Source organism: Varroa destructor, unplaced genomic scaffold, assembly GCF_002443255.2.
Source record: "Varroa destructor unplaced genomic scaffold, Vdes_3.0 BEIS01000007.1, whole genome shotgun sequence".
Classification (NCBI taxonomy): Eukaryota; Metazoa; Arthropoda; class Arachnida; order Mesostigmata; family Varroidae; genus Varroa; species Varroa destructor.
Window position 1 is genome coordinate 8,574,766 of NW_019211460.1, and position 22,796 is coordinate 8,597,561.

Below are 22,796 nucleotides of genomic sequence, written 5' to 3' on the forward strand. Positions count from 1 at the left end.
CCTCGAGCACAACTTTTGTCTACCTCAGGTTTGTTCCCGTGTCTCTGCGTAGTAGCCCTGTTACCGACATAATGCTATTCCAATGTGAATAATTGAGCATTGAGCGTTCATTGTTCAGTGCAAAAAAAAGAGCCTGCTTTCGGGTGTCCTCTGCCTAGCAGAGTATTATCGCACGTAACCATTCAGAAGATAACTTTTACAATATGTTATCAATTGAGATCGTTTAATTTTTCGCACCCCAATGTTACGTTATGTCTGGCGTTAGCTTGTTGTGAAGGATCGGTCCTAGATTCTAGTTAGGAAAGTAGGACATCTTCTGTCGGACAGATCGTAACAGTAGCGTTCGTCAGGTTTGGAATTCAGGTAGTTGAGTCGCTCCGTGCAGACCTCCGGATCTGCAGAGTTGTTTTTCGCAGGTACAAGTGAGCCTGCTGTAGTAACATCCTTTGAAAGGCAATTCTTTGCATTCCCTTATTCCTCGCCTGGGCTTGGCGACGACCATGATATTCAGTGTGAAACAAAATTACCATGTAGAAGCTTATCAAACTCAAACTTTCACGACATCTTAGACGGGATTAATGAGCATTAGGGAAGAGTGAGTCATGTAGACGTCACTTGATTCTATTTTAGGTAGTTACTAATAGATTAGACTAACAGACCATCCATCTACGTATACTTTGATAAATAATTCAGCAAGTATCCGCTTCCACACAATAGTTACAGTGGTCCTAAGGTCGCAGCTGAGGTGCGGATATATTATAACTTCTCCAATATCTATATATATATATATATACATATATATCGAGCGACCATTGTGAACTACATTTGACACTCAGGGCTGGTCTCTGCTTGGGTGGGCTGAGAATTACTTACATAGAATAGATGTACAAACGCTGCCAGTAAAATGGTGTATATTTCAGCTCTTAATGATACATTTTTTGATTATTTAATAATTTATATAGAAGTAATTTATGATGTCCATTCGTATTTGTTCTTAGGGCTGATTTTATAGGTGCTTACATATCTATTTGTGCTAAAACGCGTAAACTTTGGTTAGATCAAAGAACCAGCGTCGAACTGGCTTTGATGACATAACAATTGACGGGCGTACGTTGTTTACGTAGAGTCGGGTTAAATACTATGGACACGTATATTGAACGATATTAAACTATTCTTTTTTATCCGCAGACAAAAGCACTTCTGTTAAGTTCTATGTTGCAATAAGTAGGTTCGCTTTACATTATGAACAAGAAGGATCTTCATTACAGTGCAGGTGGTAGTGATGAATTATCAACGACCATTATGGGCCATACTTGAAAATCGCAAAAAAATATACTAGGCCAGGATAGGAATAGGCCAGTACCGGAATAGGTACTTACGTATTTCATTTGTAGCGAGTCTAAAATCCTGATTGAAGAAGTCTGCAGTTCAATAACGACCAGTCGCTGCGTACTATTCCAAGGACAGTGTATTCTTTGCTCAAGAACGTGGGCATTTACAGACATTTTTTTATCTTTTTTTTTCTTCGTTGATAGTGACTGAGGCTGCAAAGAAGAAGGGTCTGAATCGAGGTTGTGCTTCCTGACGATTTTTGCAGTAAGCAGACGAAAATGCTAACTTTCGTCGAAACGTCATATTGGCAAAATAGCACACGTAACGTTTGTTAGTTGACTAAATTTGTTACTTGTTTGTCGATAAACTCCAAAATAGGTGTATACTTTGTTGTGTCATCAAGAACGAGAGATCGCTCGTATAGCCAAAGCATTGCAGTTCTCTGTCCTATGAAATGAAAAGTTGACATTTGCGCCTAGGTAAGGAGCTAGCGCATTTTAGGCTCGTTATTAAACAAAGCTTCATCAGACTGATCCACATGCTAAAGTTGACAGAGTACCTGCGAAGGTTGAGTCATTCGCACATTGGGGGATTCTATTCTCTACAGTTTGTTTTGACAAATATTTGAAATTTGTCTTATCTAGAAAAGCTGGCAATAAATAGCGTGGCTGGCAAAAGTAACTGGCCGATTAAAATAGACAGCTAAAAATAGCCCATTACATAGAAATAGCGTGGACGAAATCGCTCCTCATTCTACCTGTCCATATATTTTATGCGTAGTAATAGAACCAAATTGCGAGGCTGGTCTGTATATCATATCGTTCTCTTCGCTAGTTCGATCCATTTTCGAGACTTCTGCGTTTTCAGATACATTCTAGATGGCCTTACTTTGAGACCTGTTATCTGACGGCCCTGCCAAGGTAGGCCACGAACAAGTGTTACATTTCATGGTAAGGGAATTATTAATTTTTCGAGTTTCTGTACCTTCCAATGCTTTCCATACGCCACTGAGGGATGCCCCCTTAGATCAACGCAGCCCTCAGCACGTCACAAAGGCTTCGCATTTACTATCTAGTCGCTGGTTTAATTTCGTATTTATGGGTGACATGAGATGATATCGGGTAGTTTAGGTCCGATGTTATTCTATGCGTAGATGTAACCTTTGTAACGCCGCTAAAACCAATAATAACAAAGATCAATTTCATAGGTGAAAGACAATTTTACAGTATTATAACAAGCTGACAGCAACGCGTCTACCTAAACGTATAGGTACCCGTGATAGCTTAGTGGATCGCATGGTTAATTGCCACTTTTAAGGACACGTAATGGTCTAGGCCTGAATGTGGCGATAGACACACGGCTCGTTTCTTACAGGCAGCCATCCATTTGTGGCAAGGGGCAGTGACGACTGTAAAGCTAGAAGTATCTAGCTGCGTATCGAGTAGTGCTTTATTGACTCATCACTTCTAATAGTAACGCAGTCCTGATTACTGCCAGACGTCCATACACCGACTGAAATGTTCGCCACATTAGAAACTTGATCAAATTCTGTTAACAGCGCATCGTGTCCTATTGCCGCTAGTAGTCTGTGCTCGATTGGTATTCGAGTAAATGCGATACTCCCAACATTTTCATTTTCTACTTGTTTTTATGAATATTCATTCGCAAACAAATGATCCTGTTGGCGTCCTCCGCGTGCAGTCTCTCTTTGGCCTGGTTAGGGCATGAATATAGTAACCTGCTATGGATATACCATATACATGGCCAGGCGCTAGGCATCAGATTAATCCCAGCTTAGGCGCAAACGTAGCTGACGGATGAAGAGGCCTGATATAATGCGCGAGCTCAGAGAAGTTTTTCTTCTACATGGAACGGGAACAAAAGCCAGCAGAATAATGTTTTGAACGGCTGATAGCGAAGAGTTTATGGAGATTAGGATCGCTCGACGTTATTCGTTCCAAGTCGATCATCAAGAAGCTTTGTCAAAGCTAAGATAGATACCAGAAAAACTAAAAAAATATGAGAAAAATGGAGCGTATAGTATATAGCCCAATACGGGTATACGTGTCTCATATACGAGAAAGTGGGTTTACCGTTTATCGTAAATGGTCGAGGGAAGTTGTACGTGAATTCGGAGGATAAGTGTAAGCCACCCCAAGCAACTTAAAGCTTTGTGAGTATGTTGACTGTTAAGTAATCCAAAGAGCGTGCTAATAGAAGTACAATCAAACGTAGTAAGTACAAAGATGAACGAAGTGACGGATCGCAGGTTAAAGAAGATCTCGCCTAATTATAGATTCGACTCTGGCTAGTTTTTTAATGAAACTTCGATGGCTGTGTAGCGTAGAGAAAAACTGATCGTCCGTTGTTTTCCATTGGAGCTCTTATTCAATTCTTGCCTAATTTAACTCTGATAGATCTAATGCCCGTGATAAAAAGCCAGATTTCAATTATTCAAGGTCCCCTTAAAACGAACGAAAAAGATGAGTATCTTTGTTTGTAGATTCCTATATAAAATTGCGCGAGCATCCTCGAGGTGAAGTTAAATTAAACATGCATGAATTTAATAATAAGAATGCTTTGTCGTAAGTTTTTTGCTAAAAAACATCTCTAGTATTCTATTAAGCCTATTTCAGCGCTAATAGTATTGACACTGCAAGAAAAAAGTGCGTCTTTTCAATATACAATGAATCGTTGCAAACATGCTGGGCCATTATTCAAAACTCCTACACATCCTAGGCATAATTTGAACGAGCTATTTTCACGTGTGTATGTCAAAACTTGCTCTCCTTCGCTCTGGTCTATGCCAAGATCGATTCTATTCTGTGTTCGACTCAATCTCAAACAGCCATTGCATTGAGACTGGCCCCATGTAACATATAGCCTAGATAGGTTCACGTTTGCCCCCTTTTTCATCATTGTTGACAACTTATCACCTTTGTGCAGTGTTTATGAACTTTTGGGACGCTGTTACCTGATTAGAAACATCAATGTACCTTCATTCGACTCAGTTCTCGCTTCAATCAATCTGCCTTAAGTAAGATGTCTCCCGTAACAGAGTCTAGTCCAAATAAACATAATATTCTAATTTGGTTTGCAGTAGTACAAAACATTGCAGAAGTATCATGTACGACGCTCTTCCCTGAACCACATTGAAAATACTTTACGACTCGTTCGCGTTGCGACGTTGTGATCGTACCGGATGATTCATTGACCATATCCGGACGTAATCAATCGTATATACGTTACTTAAAGTCGAGAACAGATTGATCAGATCTTGAATTGTTTCGATTGATCCGAAGTACCTTATTCATTGGCTTATTTAAATATCTCTGTTTCGTACGAAAAGTAATGACAAAAGGTTTAATTAAATTTGGCCGAACATGGGAATGCTTCAAAAGCGAAGGCACAAAACGAAAAAAACAATGACCCATTGCGTTACCAGTAGAAATGGCGCTCTGCAAATAAGGCCGATATGTAAAACATTCACGTGATTTAAGCAATGATAATACGATGGGCAGCGAAACAAACAATTGACGGCCTATTCAGTAATAGTACTTGTCAAAGAATCGTAACTTTTTGATGTTGAATGAAGTCGAAACTCCTTTTATACTTTATTCAATTAATAAAGTGTTGTTGAAGAATAGATCAGTTTCTACCATGTAGAACATCTATAAATCTAGATACCTATGCTATGTTTTTATCTTTCCGCATTTCGTCATCACTCGTGCACCTTGATTCATTTTAGGTATTTAAAATTAGCATTAAATTAAGTATGAGCTCATTCGTTGACTAACCAATTGTCTTCTTATCGAAAATAGACCCCTCTCATAAGCAAATCTTCGTGCCATCTCCATTTCCGGATCCCCCCTCGGAGTCATTCCTAAGAGCATTTCTCTTGACATTTTTATAGTCAGTTACATACAGTTAGCTATATTGATTTACAGAGCAGTACCTGCATACAGAGAACTTCGCTCATAATGACGTTTTGGTCGACGCTCGACCTTTCTTGGAAGAAAACAACGTAGCAGAATTAATGGTGCGACAAGATTTTTTGATCGGCTCCGCCGCTATAACTAAAAGTCAGCTCTTTCAGATTCCACGCTAAGGAGTCACGCAGTTGATGAGGGAAGTGTACAAATCCGTTGTTCGTTCAAAAAAAAAAAAAAGCCAGCTTTCATTAGGTAGCTTTATTGCAGTGGAACTGTTCAATCCAGCTTCCGCCAGACATGGAGAGACGTTCTGCTTCAGTGGGGCAGCCTTCGAGGACACTCCGAGAAAGTGATCCGAGGCACTACCGTACAGCTCAAATAGAACTCTTTGGTGCATCCAATATATATATATACATATTGCTGACTTTGCCCCCAGAGACTATTAGTAATTCGTGAATTTTCAAAGCGTTTGCACCTGAACTGTTTTTCGTTTTTCACGTCCAACGTTTAAGCCTTTAGGCATCGTTAAAGGGCAAAAGATTTTAAAATGCTGATTTTTCAGGTTCCAGTATGTACTCTTCTATTGACACCATGATTAATTGTTCCTGACGGAAACGAAAGCTTCAAGAGGAAAGTATCTGCTGTTTAGTTGTGCAAACTGATTAAAATACGTATCATATATTAAAACTTTGTCTACAGAGCTCGTACCAGTAAATATATATAAAGAATATTGTAACAAAATGTGGTTGGCTTTAAAGGGCATCAAAAGTGACTATTTTCATTTTGTTTCGCTATCAGACGATATGAAACTCGGAACTCAACGTTATCTGCGGCGCAAAAATTATATTAAGGGCAATTCTAGATAAATTTTCTTTAATTCACTTAAAATTAATCAACTCATTTTAATTCTATTTATCTATATTTACAAATCTAATTAATGCTACTACCGCTTAAAGTTATATTCACTAATAGGACGTTTCAATGTCACCACCTGACTAACGATTAAGCCCCTGTCGACAGCCTAATGATTTGACCTGTCGTCGTTTTCGAAGCACCGCAAAGTTGTCCGCTACTTTTCGATATCAATGTTTGACACCAATACAACAATGCGCGATAAACTTTCGCAAAGACTGCTATAATAGAAATCGTAAAACTGAACCGCCTATAGGCCTTTTCCTATGACTTGCGAAGCAATTTTCTTCTATTGATCGATTGGCCTATTTGCAAAAATAACGAAGGCAAGGTTACATCCACATACTTTAGCTGCTACTATAGGGTTGGCCATTATATATGTATGTACATATAGGCAAAGCCTTAGGAAAAATAAGCCATTAGGAGAAATTTAGCTTTGTTGTCGCTGAAAAACGAATGCACATATATCATAATGGTACAAACAAAATGTGAAATTCTGAATAGATACGTTTTTTTTTATGGCTATATAGGCGCAGAACGAGGGTTCGAAGGGCGTGCGTACCTACTAGACATTGCCAAAACAAAGTCAGTCCACTTGCACAAGACACACACAAACACATACACACAAATATATATATATATATATATATATATATATATATATATAGCTGTCTTAGACGAATCCGGCTGAGCTTGAAATTATTTATACGTTAGAGGTACTCTTTTTTATTACTACCACATTTTGTCCATGCGTTTTTCTAGACAGTTAGGTACCTTCCGTTCGCTTTCCTATATGTGATCTCTTTGCCTATGATTTCTCAAAATAAATCCTCAAAAGGACAACCTCGTAGCTACACGAACTTAGATCGGGACAATAAGTGAGTTAAAGCTAACGTTGAATATTTCATTACTCAATTCATTAAATATTTGGGACACGGTCCAACATTGTCGCCAGGTAACCAGGCTGTACGCTTTTTGTTGCCTTGCCAATGGGATATGGGTATTTCGAAATGGCCAGCTGTATGCACTGTCAGCGAATGTTTTATAGTAAAATGTTTTATAGTAAAATTTACAGTAAAAAAAAAAAAAAAAAGTACCGAATATCCACTGCAAGTACAGTCATCCGCTGCCACCCAAATCGATCTTTTTTGCGCCATTCTCTCGCCTGATCGCTCTCCGTCTGACGATAAAGATGCATTCTTGGTCTGCAGCAGCCATATGTTCCATGCTGCTTTTTTATTAATTAAAGGTCCGCATGTTGCATTGGAATACATAACCTGCATTCTTAACCAGCCTGGAATCGATTCACGGGCGACATATTCTTTACTTGGTTTCTGCAATTGAAAGATTTAAGTTATTCTTCTGTAACACGTTACATATGAGATGTTAGCTTTGGCCGACAGAATCACTAGATTTTAAAAGCTTTGCTTTCGTCAAAAATCCTCTCGATTGTCGTTGGGGTTTTGACATCTGGTTACCGACTCGCTGATCTCCAACACCCCAATCCCCGTTTTTTTCTTTACGTTTACGGTGCTTTCTCTTAAGGTCCATTCACCTAACGTTTTCATCAGCCTTTGATACATTTCTGTACGCCGTTTAGTTCTAAAATTATCCAATTTCAATGTCCGCCGGATTCACTTGTAGCAGCTTCGCGCAATACATTGACAAAGGAAAATCTGGTGAGGATGTCATTCTAATTAGTCTAAAATTAATTTAGTACTGCCTAGAGAGCTTTCTGGTGGTGGGAACGCCGAAAGGCGGAATATTACGGATCTGCGCCGGGACACGCACCGGCGGCTTTGGAATCGGTGACGGCATATGAACGCGCTGTTTGAGGAAGACACGTCTACCCCGCGGGAGTTCAAGGACGGCACAAACGTGACGGTAAATACCGAACGGCTAATACCAGAATCCTCTAAGGACTTAGAGCTGAAGTATCATGGGCCATTCCCTATCATGAACCGAGTGACTCTGTACAGCCAGGCCCCCTGCCGGCAACTGACTGTGAACGGCAAGGATATTCGGCGATATGTTGAATACATACTCCGGTAGCGCGGTCGAATGTAAAGATACACGAGCGCTAGTCGTATTTTAATTGGGCAGGTTATAATAGGTAAATGCGGCGCAGATCTATGTATGACGGCTGCAGGAAGCAGATTATACCGCAGTTCACTGGTAGCAGGTAGTAATACTACATATGTGTATATATAGTCATTATATTTAACTACCACTTACCGCAGTTGAAGTATCAACTCAAGACCTGGCCATTCACTAGTCATCTTCAAAAACTATTTATCTACAAAGGGGTCCAGCGAGATTAAACTTTGAGCAGACAGCGGTTCAACGATCGTGGGAAGACAAACGCTTAGGAAGGCAAAAAGGATGGAAACTGCAAAAAAACGCAATTATTTTTAAACAGATTAACCGTTGCAATTTATGCGAAGGAGCCGATTGGTAACTGGCATTCCCCCCTTCAAAACGATCGTTAAGTTTCGTATAAAACTCGGCTGTATTCAAAATGGTTTTTTAAGCCCGTCAAATCTAAGCCCTAAGGATTTCAAGATTTGTCTCATAAAAATATTACTCCGATTTTTAGAAGCTGCATAAAAACTGGCAATAACGTAGGCCGTCGATATCGGTAAAAAAGCAAACTGTGAATCTCGTTTGCGCTTCGCCCAGCGCGAATAACGGGCCAATAGCTAAACTTTGTTCAAATTTCGAAAGCGAGGCGCTCTTCTTTGTCAAGGCTAATTTTTTTTATTTTGGTTTAAAAAGAATTGGCCTTCTTGTGGCACCAGGAAAGCGGGCAAACGCATGCCCACTACGACAATTCATGAAAGTTTATATACATAAAAAAAAAGACCGCGAAGGAAATGAGCAGCGATTTATTTTATATAACAACTGCTTCGTAGTTCTCCGCTTGCAATGAAGTGTCTACTGTTGTTTATTAAATGCGTTGCCAAGCCCTCAGGGGCAATCTCTTTTTTTCTCACAATTCTTTACGTCGATTTATTACTCTGTGTAGATTGATTAGCATTTAAAAATTTTAAATTCGAGCATAATTCTTTCACTAGTGATAACGATGGGTTGCTAAGTTCAGGTAACATACAAATATATATACGACATCACCAAACAATAGATGTTTATATAAAACAGCACATGTCCAGTCTTTCACGTTCTACAGATGTTTTACAATTAACCTTCCTCCCCTTTAAACAAATCAAGTGTTACGTTTCGCAAGTTCCGTAGGACCTTTGAAATGCGTTCATTTTCTACAATGTCTACCTTTTGCAAATTCATATATTAATCTGCCGATTCAATGAAGACACCTGTTGAAGAGAAAAGTTAACGTTATCGCCGTACACTGGTCCGCTATTAACAAAATGGACGAAGAAAGTTTTGCCTTTTTTTAAACTAAACGTTTACAAATATGATTATAATAATTTCATCTTTGTACGGGCAGGTTCGACCTTGCCAGAAGCTGTCGTGTGTCTGTACAAAGCGTTGTTTGTGTATCTTGTCTGTTAATGTGCGTTCCAGTTTATTTGCAGATTTCGCTGAAAAAGCTGCATGCTGTGACAGTCTCTCCAGCGTTGACTGCATCTCGAACACTGCAGAGAAATTACCTCGACGTTAACCCTATTCGCGACGTGGTGATGCAGATCCGTAAGACATCTAACGGTTCTCAGGCAGTAAGTAGCCTTATCGGCAGCACAAATCCACTCTAGCCTATCTAAACTACCTTCAGGTTTCCCTATTATGGCCTATGTTATATGTGTTCTGAATAAACGAAGTTAGGCAACTTTTCATATTTGTACGAAAGAAACTTCTATAGCTATCTGCAAGATGATGATGACGATAGGTTGATGCTATTGACGAAGCAGACAAGCAGCCTACCACATCCATTTCGAAATTATTCGATGAGAAAGTATTTGAAACGTTTTCATTTACAAAACAGGGAAAGGAAGGAAGGTCAGGTTCTGTTATTGGTATTTGTATGCAATATAGTAGCTTTGTTGAAGGTAACGCTTGCTATATATGTATGGTCTATCATATATATATATATAGCAAGTAGCTTGATAACAGAAGGGGTTTTGGTGTGTGTACATATTTTGACGAAACCTAGCTCTCTGGAAGACGTTTATCGGCATATAAACAACATAGTGTCCGTTAAACAAATACTGCTAAGTGTCAATTTATAAGATGAGATAAAACACAATATATCAGTGAATGAATACGCCGGTTAGAGAAATGTTCACACTTGGTTCTAGTGAAAATACGTATCCAACGCAATATCTCAGTTTACTTTACAACTAAGATACCTTACAGACATATCCAATTTGCTTTTTTGGCAACTTTTAATCCTTAGATCTGCAGCAGCCGGCACCTTTCAGCAGCTTCCTACCCTAACTGTATCTACAATATACAAAGCGTCTGATGATGACGCTAACCTCGTCGAACTTATCAGAAAAATGCCACTATAAAATCGCCATAGAATCGTAAAATTTACGTGACAAGCTCGTCTTCCCATATTATACGATTCACACATTTTGATTTATCTTAAGGATATAATTGAGATTTTCGCACAGTTATTCGTGTTGTACGATATAAATTCTTACGCGAGTCACTTGTGCATGTTGTCAGCGTGATAATTATATTAAGAGTTGCTTCTTAACAAGGCATATTATCTATTATAAAACGCTGTTTTCCGCCTGCGTCATTCGTTCGGCTAGCGTGCGTGCATAGCGGGCGTTACAAGAAACTGAAGCGCTTTATTTACCTGAATGTCTGATACCGGCTGCCGTTGAGGAAAATGGTATCTTTCTGTGTCGTAACGGTGTCTACAGATTATCAGGAAGTTCTCAACCGGGGTACCTTTTCGATCCGAACTGAGAACTTCAGTGCTGTTGCGGTTGTTCGGTAACTTTTTGATACCGAAGCTTTTTTCTCCCGCTCTGCTTCGTGCCGTCGGGACAATCTCGATTTGAAGTGCCTATAGGTTATTAGGAGTATGTATTTCAATGCTAATCCAGTTCAACCCAATGTTACGAACGCGCTAGCCAACCCTTATTGCTTTGCGGATTTGCCATGCTATGAAGCACAATTCGTAAATAATGCAATAGCACAGTATTTTGATCGGTAAGAAGAGGCAACGGGAACTCGTATGTTCGTTCTCTATTGTTAGCAAACATTTGTGACCTACCTAAGTATCATGGCAAAAACCTCAATGTAAAAAAAACTGACGATAATGCTTATCCTCAGTCAATATTTGATTACTGGCTATCAGGCCAAAGCGTCGAAGATCTCCTGGGCCAGAACAAGATGTGGGATATCGGCTATGAGATAGCCTGAGAGGTGGGGTGGTGTACTGTGTGGGGTATCGCTTTCCGAGATGACTATCAGGTAAGACAAAATCATCGCGGTAACCGTCAGCGTGCCGGACGGTGTGACGTTGAATCTTGCTAAATGTTGGCCCATGCGTGTGGCAGCCTTTTCAAGTTTGCTTTTGGACGATATGCGCGACATGAGTGTACCCTGCGGGCAGGGTAAGTTTTCAAGTATGGGAGGCAAGCTAGAAGAAGTCATTGTTCAAATCAGTTTAAACGCGTGTAAAATTCCATGCCGCGTGTGAGGATTTGTTAGTGCAACAAGCAAGAAGGCCGTCATTTGATGGAAAGAAGTGAACGTCAATTGAAGATATAGTATGGATTTTGTACATGTCTTCGATGTTGTTCTTCTTATTCATGATCTGGCCTGAACGTACTGCGGGCTACATTGGCATACACTACATTACGCAGTTACGTTGTTAATACCCAATTACCTTCATTCATGAAGAGTTAAATACTGATTATAAGTGGATAAGTTAGTAGTATGGTTAGGTAGTATGTGACTCCGAGAGAGCGTTTAATTCGATAATGACCGCATACGAAAAAAAAACCTTGAAATACCTAGATATAGAAGGTATATAGGCTTGCGTCTAAGCTGCCGTTATCTATAATAGACCTTGCGCCGTCCAGATATTATAAGTATTGCTTTTTCTTTTTTAACTATTATATATAGGATATTCTAAAAACGTGTCTTTATTAATCAAGAACTGCACGGTTGATAATATCATAAAATGGTTTCTTACAGCTAGGTCAGTCGATCCTCTCTCGCTGTATACATCGAAACAGAGTTACCTAAAATTCAGGTTGATCAGCAACACTTCGTCAAACTGTATATATCAGTTAGTTCTTCATATAGTTATTATGCCTAGACCTATAGTATTCATTGGGACATTTTGCGCGCAAAACATTTCGTAAGCGACTGGAGGACCGCGAATCTGTTTGAAATGTTTGGCAGATTTACCAAATTGTGAGCCTCCATCATTCGATGTCAGCAAAAAAAAACAAGAAAAAAAGACATCTTGTTGCTTAGAAATCTTTGTATAGTTATAATCAATTAGCTGAGGATACTTATGGGGATTAATGTTCGTCTCTTTGGTAACACTTCAAAGTTAGTCTATCACAAAACTCAACAAGGGTTAGTAAAAAGCCTGAATTTCAGCGAACGGTTTTTTAGAATGTCTGACGATGTTTTAGGCGCGAGACATATAGAACAGCATGAATAGGCCCACTTCAAAATAAAATATTCTATTTTCATTAGTGTTTCTATTTAATATTCGGGAGTTTTGTCTATTCAATAGCTGTCGCGGAGTTCTTATATATTATAACTGACTCCTCTAACATCTAAATAAGAAAGGTTTTTTCAGGGTATTTCGATTAGGCAAATGGGCCTATAAGAAGATACACAATTCTTCATCGCTACAGAGCTTCTACCTGCTCGTGTTCTGGCTCCCGCCTTGGTTTACGCAGAGCGTTAACCCGGTTTCCGTCCTGCTGTCAATCTTTTATATAGCAGGAGACATAGTTTCCCTTATATTCGGGTATCAGTGGTGGGTATCTTTACAAATACAAACATATACACAAATTCTGCAGCTACTATAATAACAGTACATAATAAAAAGAACTTTATTGAAGTACCAGTATTGCCTGACATATATTAGTCAAGACGCCTAATGAACAAAGAACCAATCTTCTAATATGATTTTCCTAGGGATGTTCGAGGATTTTTCAAAGAAGTTCTATGCTACTTTTTATGTACCTGTCGAAACTTTTCAACCAATTTCGATCTTATTATAATGGGAAAAAAGTGTTTTAGGTAAACGAAAGCGTAACCTTGCAATACGCTAATATTAGGGGCCAACACATTTACAAAAAATCATTGAGGGACCGAAACCCATACCTCACGACTGCGGGTCTGGTACTCTACTCGCAACAAACAAGCTATAATATACACTAGGCAGATTAGCTGAAATATTTTTTAGGATAGGTTAGGTTAGGTTAGATTAGGTTTTCAGACCTAGGCTCGTTTCATAAAAAATTTAAGTTTCGATAAAATTAAAATTCCACTCAACGCATCCGAAAATGAACAATCCGAAATATGATAATCTAAGATTTTAGTAAGAAAATTGAAAAAAAAAAAGAGCCTGAATTGTTCCATTATAACCTATTGGAGTAGAATCAACAAATGTGCGTTAAGTAGCTATCAAACCTAAACCTAAAGTACCCACGTAGGTGACGTGTATTGCACGCCACTATTTCGCAATGGTAACGGCCATTACTTCATGTAACCAAAAGTGGTCTATCGAGGCCCAATTTCAATACAAGATCACTAATTGAATCAATGAATTGTCAACATTAGCATTGAGGTCGAAGACCGTGTACGAGAACTCGCAGAATTAATAATAAACGTAACCATTGCCAAAGCTGCATAACACTAATAATTTTATAATCGAAACAATTCAATCGTAACGTTTGCTAAATCTTTTCTCTTTTCTATGTGTTAATGCGTCAAAAAAAAAAAAAACCTTAAAAATTTCCTTCATCTTAGAAAGAACAACACAGTAATTTCTCGTTCACACTAATCCCGTAAAGCATATATTAGCACAAAGTCTTATTCTTGCATATATGTTAGTAATAAAGTATATAGATATCTATGTCAGAGCGGCCTATATCAGGGCACAGTAGAAAGCCATCTTCAATTCCGAGTTGCTCACTTGATCGTGTTTCATATACTATAGTGGGATTTAAATGGAAGACTTTTTTTCTGTATCCGACGAAGTCTCTGAGGCTAAATGACTCTCTGAGTTTAGGATCTGCACTCTTTTTATTCCTTTTTCTGTCCAGGTTCACACACAAGGGAACTTTTCCGTGGCATCTATTGTGCCTATTTTAGCTAATTCGATCACGTAGACCTGAGCAAACCACTCTCGGTCAGGTTCGTAAAACTTCAGCATCTACAACCCTATGTCTGCAAAACTTAATTTTCTATCTGTAGTTATACTAAATCTTTACTTATACTTCATGAATTTATAAGGAACACGCACTTGTGCCAATGTATTCAAAAGTTCTCTTGTTTTTAATCTTTATTTAATTAAAGGTGTATTTAATCACCCGAAGCCCGCACTGACGATGATAATCCTAATCATCATTCGAAGAGGATAAAATCCGGCAGGCAACCCATGATGACCAGAAAATCTTTGCGCTCATTTAACAAAAAAAAAATCATGACAACAAGACGAGAATAGATTTAGGCACGAGCCCATGCTGTGTCTTGCGTGACCGTGAAGATAATGAATTCAATAGTTGAACAGATAATGATCAGGACCAGTTGTTAACTTGGCTTAAATTTGTGCATCTCTATGCTTATTACATTGAACGATTTTGAGGGTCAGAAAAAGGCGTTCTCACACTGATTTTATTGGACACCAAGCTACCGAAGATTCCTGAATCATTAGAGGTTGCAAAAGAATGCCGTGGTCGTCGAAAGCTTTACCTTAACAGTAAATAATAAAATTGCCAGGTAGTAAATCGCTTGGACAATGGTCAACCTGGCCCATGGTGCCTCAAACACATTCAGCAGACCAATATTCGAATAGATACCCAGAGGACGACTGCCCACACAGAATAATCACTGGAGGTCAACTTAACATCACATCCATAGGACGTGTTTAATAAATAAACGACTATATTTTGTGACTGCTCTTACGCACGTATCAAAACGTTTTATTAGATAGAAGATGATTCAATAAAGCTAAGAGAATTAACAAGTACGAGCAGTGGCTTCTTCTAAGTCTATAACAACTAAAAAGCTATTTTGCCTGCGCCAACAATGCAACAACATATTAGATCTACGTACGTACGTTCAAGGACAATATGAATGATATATGGCCTATTTGAAATTGTGCCGGTCGATTTTATCCGAACGGCGTCAACACCCTGAGCTAATGGCTTCGGCTCAACGCAAACCGATAATGGCAATTGCATTTATGGCGGGTAAGTAGTTAACAACATCAGTCATCAGCCGTCTCTTACAGGGAAGCTCCACGTGGCAGATCAACGACATTTGTATCAGCAACGAAACTTGTATCTTGTCTCAATTTATCGGGGTTATTTCATTAGCTTTGGACATCCATGCAGTACGTCTATCCCATGTTTGCTTTAAATATTATTTTAAATTGTAGGCCGAACTCTAAGCTCTTCATGGCCAATCATTTGGTCACAAAAAGGTCAATATTTTCTTTAAATTTAAGAAAACACCTATACGATTAGAGTGTTTATTATGAACACTTTAGAGAGAACACTCAAGAGGTTCAAAGTATACCCCCTGTTAGAGGACAATTTTTTTTCAAGTCTGGATGCCAGTTAAAACACTTATATACTATACAATACTCATTAACAAACATCGGAAGAACGAGGTCTGACCGTCATGTGATTGTCATCAAAGTTTATGGTAAGGCATAAGTTCTTGCTCACAATCGACCTAAGTCCACCTTGGCTAAAATAAACTTTTAAATAGGAACTAAATTATAGTTTAAAAAAAACAACTTTACTGAATAATTAGAGTTGATTTCTTTTGTTCGTGGCACAACTGCTGGTGAAATTGAGCCGTGGTAAAAACATCAATTTCGTTAGATTGAAGGTCTTTTGCTTACGCCTGTTTACGCTTGCCGTTTTGGCCAGCCTTTGAAGAGCTCGTGTTGTGAGCCTCCGAGACGTGCTATTGCATTTTTCAAGGCATCAAAAGCCTTTAGAAAAAATAAATATGAAATTAAAAACCAGGAAAAATATTATGGGCCTTTTTCGCAAAACTCTTTCATTTTTTAAAGAGCTAAAGTGCAGTAAAATCATGTCCAAAATTTTTATATCATGTGTGGCATATGTTATTATCTCTAAATGCGTTTTCACTTAAAATTAAGTACAGTGGAAAATTAGGCCTTGATCACCCTGCCGGCAGAACGATACCTTTTGGCACATCAACATCAAACCCAGTCAAGTGTACCTCTTAACCCTCTTTGTGTGCTGGTGTCACGGATCTTATGTCAGCAAAGGTCACAGCGTGTCCGCTACTATTTACTAACGGGTGTATATAGGGTGCATTTTAGATATGTAGTCACTTATAGGCTACTATGGTTACTAAAGGCTGTGAGCGTCACACATTTGACGCCGGCGGTGTGCGACGTTTCAGAATCGTTTGATGCCAACGTACCTAGCATGCCGTTACGTACATTATGTCAATGAGTTCATACAGGTGGCCTAGAATCGATGCCCGCATGAACTCAGAGATAGGCTGAAGTACGCGGAGATGACGACTGATACGTACTTTGCTTTGTAGTTTGCGAATTGAATCAGATAAGAACCATTACGACCTTATAATTTTTGGCGGGCAATTGTTTATGCATCGGACCCACTTTAAAGGTAGCAGTGTTATTTTCGCTTATTCCAATGGCACCTGAAATCAATTAACTTGCCTTTCTAATGCACATTGTTAAGCAATGTTAAGTAACTTATCAAGTTGATTTTGTGCCATATTTACTATTGTCTTAGTCCAGCCTCCGGAGCGATAGTGATCATACAGGTTTGCATGCAAGCTTGACAACTCCGAAGTCCTTACTGCTATATGTATATCCATTCACTAATAAGCGAGACTCGCTATATGAGTACCTGATTGATTTTTACTATATGATTTCGGCATCGGCAGCTAACAAGGACGTTGTGAACATGAAAAGCGAGCCATATCTCACTATAAATACGTAATATTTGATGCCGTTTTTCCTTGACCGTCAATTACGTGGGGGGTGATTGAGTCAGTGTGGTTGATTGCTCGCTTATAATGCTGGGCCCGTCACGGTAGCTAATCGAGTCTCATAACGGGTAGACTTCCGTATGATCGATGCTCGAATAACAAACATAATGGCCAACATGGATGAAGAGCAAATATTGCACTATCTTTACACCGCAATAGCGTAGCGGCATGGCCAATACATGTAACGTCATGGTCTATTGCGAACTATCATAACGTATCATCTGAATATACATGTCACGTAAAGTTAAATAACCGTCAAGCAGATCTCTGTGGACCGCTCGTTTTTCAGTCGTTGTCTTCAAACGTCACGTTACGTGTCAACGCAGTTTGTCTAGATAGAAAAACAAAATTATCCAAAAGTCATAGTGGGTGTCACCCGTACGACAGATCTGTTGAAAAAGCCATGCGCGTTCACGGACGATATGACAGGTGGACAGCCAATCCAGCCGAAGTCCTAGATTTAATAACAGTCGTAATCTATTACGTCCCTAAAATGGCAACATACAAATCGAAGTTATAATCAATTTTTGGGTTTGAAAACTACACAGTGTTTTACATCGTTGTTATTTTGTATTTGGGATTGCGCAAACCTCAAGTGGTTTGAATCGTATGGCAAAAATTACACATTTCGATAATGTTACACATTATTTTTTTCCTTTCTCAGGTTCATGGTAATGGCCGAAAGAATTTCGAATCAACCGTATCATGCCATCGCTGGCTTCCTACTTTGTCAATCTTTTAATCATCACTGGAACCTCATGGAGAACTTCGAGCAAACGCCTAAATCCGTGGTTCTCATAACACTTTTACGTCCGATAGACTGTGCTGATGCCGTCCAATATGATTGACAGGGTAGGCAGCTCGTGCAGTCATGAAGTATCGTATAGCTACTACGAGTTCACTAAAGTAAACATAACGAGTCTGAGAACGAATGTAAAAACAGAAAAGCGTTTTTAAATCCACAGCAATTTCTCTCGAGTAGACTATTCGACAATGATTTAACATAAACGCGCCATGTACCGAAAAATCTCAATGATGGTTTTCTTTTTATATCTATTGAAGATTTACTTAGATAAGATGAGTAAACACTGTCTTATTATTAGCGTCAAGTCAACTCGGTCAATCAAACCGTATAACTGTAGGGAACTTTCAGCTGAGCTTATTCATTGATTCAGTATAACTCTAAGGTCACATTTGGCTATGTTACACGTTACAATCTATAGACGATCTGCTATATCATAGTGATAGAAACGTGCTACGAAGAAGAACTGAACGTAGGTCATATACAAATAATTCCCTCGTTCTATGGCTGTGTTACGTAGGTGCCGATGTTGTTATGTCCGACATACAAGCTGTGGTGGCATTTCCACTGCTTCATATTTGCCCCGCTGTCCGATTGCTTCTTTCATGGTTATCCTCGCCTCGCCTCGGCCCCAACGAACGTTTCTCGAGCTGTTGGACTATTTTTCTCCCTCGTGGAGGCTTTCGTATCTCGAACAGCCCCGCCAGCTGTAATGGCCCAATGGGCAAATCGGAACATTGCTGGCCCTCATGGTCGGCACTACAATATTCGCCGCCGTATCGTCAACGGTTGGTAAAACACAAATGTACAGGGAATTAGCTGTGGATGAGATACATCAGGGCAAAAGACACCAGTTCATTTCCTGTTAATGCGACGCGTATCTGTCATGCGGCGCACGTTTACTGAAATTCCTCGCATTTGCCATCGGCATGAACGAAATTATGGTCCCTGTTAATGTAAGTTATGACAAACAATTAGATAAAACTTAAATAGTTTCTCTTGAATCAGCAAACACCTCTTATTCATCATCAAATAACGCTACTTGTTCTGGTATATTGACTATTCGTATCATTACCATTATACTGTGTATGGCTAACCTTCTTGATCTCGCTTTGTTACGTGTTCCATACGATGTTCTAGCTAGTGGATAGCCAATAACCAACCGAAAGTAAAATGACAAATAGTGCTTCAAGTCGGAGCATTGACACTTCGCTGAAGTAACCGCAGTTGTGTTGTGGACTTTGTTCAGTGGATGATCTCCATAGTAACATCTCGTGATTCTGAGCTGGGTTGAGTCGATATATAAAAATTATAGGCTAAGGGTCAGCCGCGGAAAAAAGTATTATTCGCTAGACAACGAATCAGTTCTCTCAAATTAACACAAACCCAGGTTCCGCAGTTGCATGGGGTACGACCTTAGCTAGTTATACGCTTCCGTGTTTTTAATAATAATAATAACCCGTGTTTTTCAAGCATTTGCAATAAGGGTTCTAGTTAACTTCGAGAGTACAACATGCTCGAGATAAATGTAAAGAGACTGTCAGAACTGATCGGACGACATTAGGCTCTACGAATGATGCTCCGCTCGTTCGCTTCAGCGTCGAAAACGCGATTTCTTCAGTACCTTGAAGATATTCAATGTTTTTCAGCCTGTTTAACTGTGAAGTTTTTTTTACACTTAAAATCTACGGCTACCAAGCGTATTGTCTTGATGAGTAATACAAAATAAACGACCGAATGCGGTCTTTCGCACCCTAGTGTACCTTTATGGGCAAACGGATATGCCAATTGCGGCGCTCCTATAGAGTTTCCAACGAAGCTGTGAATGATGCTACCACCGGTGTACTAGTAACGACGAAAATAATAATAACATGACGTAAAAAATATACATTTTATAACGTACGAAAAGCTTTGCTGTGACCATTTTGTTTGTCATGGCGTGTTGATCGTTCAACCGAAAAGGCAACGAAAAGGATTAAGCGCGAGACCCTATTTTAAGGGCTAGGCATCTAGAAACGGAATTGATTGAGAAATTGAGCATTTTCGCTCTATCGCCTAGCAAAAGACAATTGACTAGATGTTCGCAGACGACTCTCCTTTTTTCTTTATCCGATCCCCGTTCCTCGTAAATATTTGGCCTTTTTTTTTGTGTACACGACTGTTTCTTGTACTTTGCAACGTCTCCACGGCTGGTTCAACGCTTTAGGCTAGTTTATGTATGTTTAAAATTTAATTTTATATATGTTTAAATTTAATAGCGCCGCGTAATTAACCCGAAGATCTTCTTGTTACAATACCGCTAGAGAATATTGTACATGTTACTGTAAAAACATTGAGAGCTTCTTTGATGTAGGGTACCTCGATATACCCCCATGTTGTGGAGGGTGACTTTACTTACTTGGCCGGATATTTCATGAGGGTCCATTAGCGGCTAGGTACCCATTTATACTCCTACGTTCGAGGGTCATGACGCTACCTTCCTCGACTCACTAGATATACCCAGTAGGCATTAATGCGTTATGCCTCGAATTCTAATCTAAACGAAAGTAATGTACTGTTTATTGAGTTGGCTCATTTTTGGTGCAAATTTTATTTTGTCTGGCAGCCGAAGTAGTTTATTAAACCATAGCCTCTATATTGCACATTGTTTTTATGTAGATTGTGTCTTCATAGATCCACCTAAAGCCTTTTGCAATGCACCACAATACGTACGATTGGGCAAGGCTTATAGAAACTAATTGGCCTATATTCGTGCCCCACTAGGCCTTAGTTTTCGTACTCCTAGCTTATACAAGGTGAGACACATTCTGCTATGTTCCTTGCAAATTAGGACAGCTTTACTTAAGAGTTGCGTGCCAATATTTTTACTGTGTAAAACTGAGGATTGCTTGTCGCGTTTGGATATATTTTATATGACGCTATAAATATGTGTCGGGCTTTCTGTGTCGCAATAATCTATATCCCTAGACAGGTATGATTTTCTTTAGATGGCTATGTGCCGACCATTTCGAATACGACTCCAGCGGCTGTTAAATTTACGGCGTGTCGCCTTAACGCATCGAGGAAACACTGTAGTAAAGCTCTATTACTATCATTACTAAATCTCAAACTGTTTATAATGGACAAAAAAATAATTTCTGTCATCGGGGGAAAAAAAGACAACGTTTTTTAGAGCACCAGTGAACGTCTCTAAAAGGTAGCGATGTTCAATGTTTCTTACTTGCTTAGTTTGTCAAGGGGTTCAACATTTACATGGCAATTGAATGTCGTGATTAGCTTTATCCTGGAATAGCGGAATAGATGGGCGCCGGCAACAGTTCACCGGTAGCCAACGATAGTGGCTAAACTGTAATAATGGCGCAATGTATTGTACACAGGGGAATAAGAGGTACCTGCGGCAAATTACAAGATGACTAAAATGTCAGAATGTCTAACAGTAACTATAAGTTGAAACAATTTTTTGAACAAAGATAGTAAACTCGTTAATCAAAAATAATAAAATTGCACGATAACGAAACTCACGAACGAAATTTAAGCATTCGTTGAAACGGAGCAGTGGAAAAACGATATTGAGAAAACTTTATAAAGACAACGTAACTGGATAATAGAGACAATGAAACACGATGACAGAGCGGCATAAACGCGTTTCTGTTCGGGATTCGGGTTCAAGCCAAACAGATTTTAACTTGCTTTAGATTAGATTGGTAAAAGTAGCACTATTGTATATGTATGTGTGACATTCAATGTGTTTAGTACATGTATAGTTCCGGGTGTTAGTAAGTGAATGCTCTATATAAGTTGTACCACGTTTGTGCCGTATCGCTATTCCGTTAGTTGTATCACGCTAACAAAAAAGTTCGTTTACGTACATGTTTGTATTTATGTGATCTTATTTGTTGACAAGTGATTTTTCAACTATTCTTTACAATTTCTTTCGAGCTATTTTCGCTTGCTTTATTAATTCGTAAGTTCTTCACAGTTGGCTATAATATTGTTTTTATATGGCCACGTCCGAACTATCCACCCGCATCACCATGCAGATTCGTAGGGCGATGCACGAATCTACCCAGATAGGACCGGCTATGACAGTTCAGGGCGAAGATGACTTCCTAGTTACAACGAACAATATATATAAGGCCTCACAATTAGGTTAGGGTAGAGGGTTAAATTTGATTTAGTATTCTCTATGAAGCCAGAGTCTTCGTTGACTCGCCATTAATTTTTATGGTGCAACTTCGCTGAGCGTTACCCAGAGCATATTAATTGTAAGCATTATAAATCCTAGAAAAATGACATAAACACGCCCGATTTACTATCTATAGCGAAGTTTGACTCTGCATTATAGATAATTTAAATCGAAAGTCAACAAAAAGTGAACATTAAATCTCTTGTTTCCCTTTTTTTTTTAAATCATGTTTATGTTTTTTTTACTCCGCATTTCTCGTTTTACTGTCCGTATTAAAAGACCTGTTTTGCCGAGGTCGATACTATATCAAACAGCTGAAGTTTACGGCACATTCGGTGATGTTTGTCCACAATTGTCATTTCTTCATGTCCGTATGCTCCACGACCCTGATATTTCTGCTTATTTTTTACCAGACGTCAGTCGACGGATTATCGAAAGCCTTATC

The 22,796-nt window shown here is 39.1% G+C and overlaps 1 long non-coding RNA gene across 1 annotated transcript in view; it reads left to right on the forward strand.

Annotated features, from left to right (window-relative positions):
- The first annotated feature begins 2,700 nt into the window (after positions 1–2,700).
- Positions 2,701–22,796, forward strand: part of LOC111254031 (uncharacterized) — a 65,123-nt gene continuing 45,027 nt past the window's right edge. The window contains exons 1-7 of the long non-coding RNA XR_002674896.2: positions 2,701–3,505; positions 5,827–9,868; positions 12,928–13,110; positions 14,405–14,495; positions 14,658–15,553; positions 18,028–18,215; positions 18,686–19,121. This is a non-coding gene — a long non-coding RNA (uncharacterized LOC111254031). The remainder of the gene's footprint in view (positions 3,506–5,826; positions 9,869–12,927; positions 13,111–14,404; positions 14,496–14,657; positions 15,554–18,027; positions 18,216–18,685; positions 19,122–22,796) is intronic.